This window comes from Thunnus maccoyii, chromosome 16, assembly GCF_910596095.1.
Source record: "Thunnus maccoyii chromosome 16, fThuMac1.1, whole genome shotgun sequence".
In the NCBI taxonomy this organism is placed as follows: domain Eukaryota; kingdom Metazoa; phylum Chordata; class Actinopteri; order Scombriformes; family Scombridae; genus Thunnus; species Thunnus maccoyii.
This window is the reverse complement of record NC_056548.1, coordinates 14,120,363-14,126,624: the sequence shown is the minus strand read 5'-3', so window position 1 is coordinate 14,126,624 and position 6,262 is coordinate 14,120,363.

The window sequence follows — 6,262 nt, the reverse complement described above, 5'->3', positions numbered from 1 at the left end:
AATCTTTGATCTAGATTGGAATATCTCAACAAATTTCAATTTGTTCAACATTTCAGCTTTTGTCCTTTGTGTTCTGTGCTTATCAGCAAATGTCAGAATGCTAACACATTAAGCTAACATGGCAAAAATGGTAACCATTACCTGCTAAACATCAGCATGTTCATGTTGTCATTGTGAGCATGATAGCATGCCAACATTAGCATGTAGCACAAAGCACGGCTACGCTAATGTGCCTGTAACGTTACACTCTTTTTTTTTTCTTTTTAATTATTTTTTACATTTTGCACTATAGAATGTAATGGGTATTGCATGTGAGCTGCAGAGCTGCTGGAATTGTGCTGGTGGCTGCCCATAAGTGAGCTTATGAACAAACATCATATCCTGTTGTTGAATGTTTCCTCTCCCTCTGTCCTCTGTGTTTTCCACCATCCCTCCATCTACTTGGTTTATTTGTATCGTCAGAGCCATAAAGTGAGAGACAGAGAGACAGAGAGGCAGTAGATTAGCCGGAGAGCATCTTGATCAAAGCTGTCACACAACATGTATACCAATCACATCGTGGCATCATCCTTGGGGCTTCTGCAGCTCAGGTCATCCATCTCATTCACTTTACCTTGCTTATTCCTCCTGTCTTCCAGCTCCATCAGCTTGTTTTTACACCTCTATTGAGTCCCCCTCTGAATGCTTGTTTTTCTACCACAACACCTGAATATCCACAGCACTGCAATGATGGATGTGTGGAGCTAAATTCAATTAACTAGGCAGTTGTTGGTTAAAGAGGTGATCAGCAGATCCTGCCCAGCCCTGAGTCCATCAGAGGAGGAGTGTTGCTTGGCTAGAGTATTTAGAGATATCTGATATGGAAGGAGGGTAGCAATTTATTGGAGGTCAAGCCTTGCTGTCTCGCATCTTGTGGACAAGCAGACATTGCAAAGACGAATGTAGATGGCAGTGTCAAGGCTTCTACAATCAGCTATTCTTTGTTTGGAAGAAAAGAGAGCAAAGAAGAACAGAAAAGAAAACCAATGCAACATTTCTGGTGAGAAGTTGGAGATGGCAGGAAGCAGAAAGTTGAACCAAAGAGGGGACATTTGATATTATATTTTTACTTTCTCAAAAGGTGATATTGGGACATTCATGAGGAAAGTCTTCACACATCAGTGAATCAGGTCTGGCAGGTCTCTCACTTAATGGTGATCTGCTCAACCACTGTAATGGAGACCAAAATGAAGCCCCTTTTTAAAAAACAGAAGAAAAGAGGTAATTATCTGTTATTACAAATTCCTGGGGAGGCAGGCAAGTTAGAATTGTTGAGCAGTCAATTAAATTCTTAGATGTGTGTTCAATTTCACTATATGCACTTTATGAAGTAGGTGGATGTTGAACTACTATGCTTGGTAAAACAACTGAAAATTGCCTACATAAATTTAGATCTGTCATACCCCCTTTAGAAGTAGAAGACATGTAACCCCATTCTCCATGTAAACCAATTTAAAAGGTTAATTAAACCAAATTACAAAATACATATGTTGCTACTTATCCCCAGTGGTATCTAGCTATGCATTTCATGTAGGTTTTGGAATATCTGTCTCTAATTCTGTGGATATCCAGCAATTCAGGACGTTTTATCCCACATGAAACAGATTCATTAAAACTGCATTAATTGTGAACAATGGACCAAGTCAAAAACACAATATTAGCATATAATCACTCTGTTATCAAGTTGTTATGGTGAATATGTTAGCAGACAGTCGGTTATTTGCATATTCAGCCAGTTCAATTAATACGTTCAAGGCCAAATTAAATTAAAGCTGCAAGCAGCGTTGAACGGGCCCTCGCGCCTCCGCATACGTCGGGCCGCGGCGTGCATGATGACACGTCATCAGGCCATTACGACGCCCAATCACAGTAAACGAGCCACCAGTAGCACCAATCACGTCAATAAAATGGCGTTCTCTGGGACTTTCTGGAAGCTGATGAATCACAAAGCTTGTCTCCATGGTTCTGGGAGTTCTAGTTCTAGTTAGATATCATTTCCAGAGTCCACTGTATAATTCTAGAAAATACCCATTAAGTCAACATCATGTCGCTGTATATCAACTGTAGAGCACACAAAACACCCATTAAGTCAACATCATGTCGCTGTATATCAACTGTAGAGCACACAAAACACCCATTAAGTCAACATCATCTCGCTGTTTATCAACTGTAGAGCACAACTCGAAAATTTAATGTGAATCAGATGATGTTTGTCATATAAGGCTGACGCCTGTGTCATCAAAATTGTGCAAGTTTTGAGCACGGTCACTTGAATTTCAATTAGTACATTGAAAAGTCTTGATGAGTTTATGTGTAAAACAAATTAATTTCCTATTTTTCATCGTCTATTTTTAGAAAAGTAAACACTTTTAACCCACATGATCTGGTCAAAGTTTTATTGAACTGGGCTCTACAGTGCGAGTATTTCACCTGCATTTGCCCCTAAAAATAGATATGTGTGGAGAAATAATTTATTTGCACACTGTGCAACTACAAATTACAACCATAAGACTATATGAATCACTAGAGGGATTTAAAGTTGAAACAACGGATACAGGAAGTGGCGACGCTTGTAAGGCTAGCAGAGCGTTAGCTGCAGCATGACCGAAAAGAAGCACAACCAGTTAGCCTCCGCTAGCCTCTCAGCTAGCCCCGGCTCTCTGTTTGGATCCAGCCGGACCACCGAGCCCCAGTTTGTTATTCAGGTTAAAGTGGGAAGATGCAGCAGGTCTGTCGGCCAGCTGAGTGAAGTGAAACCTGTGGAAGAAACACCGGTACCATCAGGGTGAAACAGTCCGTCGAGGAGCTGCTGTGTTCAGCTACACAAATAGGAAATCCCTTGGCTGACAGGCGGTACCACTCTGTTTGGTTTTTTGCTATAACTTTATCGTAAATGCTCCACTCTGCACCAAACTCCTCCCGGCCTGAACACGTCTACATGACAATATTCCATCAGTGATGGCTGAATAGCGCCCCCTACGAAATTTCAGCGAAGCAGCCTCAGCAGCAGGCAAAATAGTGAACAAAGGAAGTGATGTTTATCTCCTTCTTGCACTGTCTGAAAACAGCCCGGGTCTGACAACATCTACATGCCCGTGACAGAAGCCCTTCGATTGCTCCGTGGCCCGATGTGCGTGGAGGCACGAGGGCCCATTTATCGCTGCTTGCAGGTTTAATTTCTTATTGACATTGTGGGTGTATGTGATGTGCTGTTGTGTGTAGCTTTGTATTTTGTATGGTGTGTTCTGTTTGTTTTTTGCTTCATACTGTTTGTTGTTGTGCTGTTGTAAGTTTTGATTGTGGGGGACTGCGGATGTAAATTAGCTTTGAGCTAACTCCAGTGCAGTGCATCTTTTATGTTAAAAACTGTACAATGTCCCAATAAATAAATACAATCAAACACTGAGCAGTATCAGCATTCATTTTTGTGATTTTCTGTTATTTTTATATTGTCATGATATGAGGTATCTGAGTTAAACATGGATGGTTAACATATGAAGAAATAACAACACGTGCAAACTTCTCACAGTCATAAGCACTGGTTATTAGTAATTACATGTTTCATGGCTTGTCACCAGAGCCAGCGGAAATCTCCTAAGGAGCAGCTTCCAAGAGCGAAGTAAAGTGAAGTTTTTCCACTAAAACCAGCTTCCTGCTGCTGGTAAAGGGGTTGATGAGAGCAGAGTTCCATGCTCAAAAACCAAAACAATGAGCTAAAAATGTTAAATCCCTGTAGAGCTAATGCAGAACTGCAGAGTTAGGTAATAACTCTCGGTGAGTCTGTAACTCTGAGCCAACATTACGCTGTCATTTAGCTATTGTTTATATAAAAATAGTGATTAGTGCAGCTTTAAACTTTACTTCCACTCTACATCTTTTATTTTCATGCCTGCTCCCCCTGCAATACCTCTAGCACCCACAGGGGGAGCCCGTCTCACAGTTTGAGAACCACTGGTCCAGATACAGTTCCATACACATTCCTTACACCTACACCCCTTTTAATGTGAAGAAGCTGCTGCTTGATCCATTCTTGTCTATTTACTAAAAGGAAGGAATCTCTGTCTGTATGTCTGTGTGTCTGTGTGTCGGTATGTCATGAGAGTGTCAAGGGGACGACATCTCTCTCCGTTTAATAATGTTAAAAGTTAGGCTTTGTTGTTGGTTTCCCAACTCATTTTAAAAAAAGACAAGAAAAGAGAGAGGGCGAGTGACAGAGACACAGGCTGGAAAGCTTTCTCTGAGAGAGAGAAAGCCCTTGAACAACAGAAATACAATGTTGTTTTCTGATTGTTTCACGGTGGTTATGTTCTAAAGCAGAAATAAACAACCATCAAATACTCAACAGGTGATTTACTGAGACAGCCACTCTTTTTGCGCAATTTGGACATGTGTAACGTTTAATAACCTTTTAATAAACAAGCGAACAGGGAGCTGCTCAGCTCTGTGTCTGAGTGCAGCAGGTGCTGTTTGATATAAACACTGTCACATCATAGTGGGGCTTCTAGGCTCTGACTCGCTGAGCAGGACAAAGGCACGTGCCCCGCTCAGTTAAACTGCCCGAGAGAGAAGAATGAGCATACACAGGAGTAATAAAACTAGCCAATAGGAGCAGAGACACGTTTGATTGGCAGCAGAATCAACCAATGGAAGGCCGTAAATTGCTTCTATGATTCAACCTCAGTTTAGTCTCACTGCTGAAGTCTCTGCATTAAAACCATTTAATCTATTAAATCCTTATTGTTTTAATTGATACATGTGTCGGTTGATACATATATATGTGGTTCTCAAGAAATAATAAGCAACTGGCCTGTTCTGAACAGGCATGTTTTGAACAGGCACTGCACTAGTATTGTTAATTAAAAGTTGGACACAAGATGTCTCCTATACTTCACTGAAAAGTCTATTGTCAGCATATTCAAGTTTTCACATCACACTTGTGTAAGTTGCATTGAGGACCAGGATTGGCCTCCAAACTAGTTGTGATATCACAAATCCTGCTTGTAAGTACATGCATTACACTTAGATTTTTGGTGACACAGAAAAACTTTCCAGCAGATAAATGTGAAATCAGCTTTCTAGTGTTGAACTCTGCACATAGTCTACATCATTCTGTATAGTGAAGCTCAAACATCACAGTCAGGTGACAATCAGAAAAACACATTTTTGAGTGTAGGGGGACTTTAATATTTTGTTTCCTCATAAAGTATACACATAGGTATGCTTTAAAACCAAGGCTACGGCAAAATTTGCACTCAAAAATTACCACAGTTACTTCGGCTCTTCTCACACAAAATTGATTATTATAACTCCCAGATATTTGCTGAAGGGCTGTTTGCACAGGCGCTCATGATGCCATGTCCTGGTACAATATACTGCACGTGGATTCCCTTTGGCCCTTTTTAAGTATGCCAGTTGGCAGTGGTTTAAGAAGTACTCAGATCATTTACTAAAGTAAAAGTACCAATACAGCAATGTAAAAATACTCCATTACAAGTAAAAGTCCTGCATAAAAAATCTTACTTAAATAAAAGTACATAAGTACTAGCAGCAAGAGAAATCACTATTTGGTGGAGCTGTTAACAACTCATAGACATCTGAACTGTGACCCTGACTACACATTGCTTTTTGTAAGATGTCAAAAGCCAAACAAGTTGGAAACTATAATCTTTAACAGTGTGTTGTATTTTAAAATCTTGTTATATTATCCATTGTGTCAAATCTTCATCTAAAAAGTGTGAGGGAAATTATTATATAATATGAAAAATGCTTGTGTGAACTTCTGAAAGGTTAAAATGCTTAGTGACAGAAAATAGAAAAACGAGGCACAAATCAGACCAGTTACCACAACCAGAGGCAAGCCAACCAGACACACATCCACGCCTGTGTGATGGGTTCGAGATCAGTTGTGGACCTAGACCTGATAGCGATTGGAGAGTCTTCAGCCAGTTCATCCTCATCACCACCTCCTTCATATCCTACAGATTCAGCCAAAGAAACTCTGTCAAAACAAACAAAAGCGGACACAATCTACAGAGGCAGGAGCAGACAACCTCCCAGGCAGGTGACTGTGACCCATCTGCAGGGGGACCAGTACTATGATGAGGTAGAGGAGGCCAACATTTCTGGTGAATGCACCCCCAACACCAAACATTCACACAATGAGGAAACTAACAAACACATTCAAATGACAAACATTTCAAAATTGCTTCAGAACTATTATCAG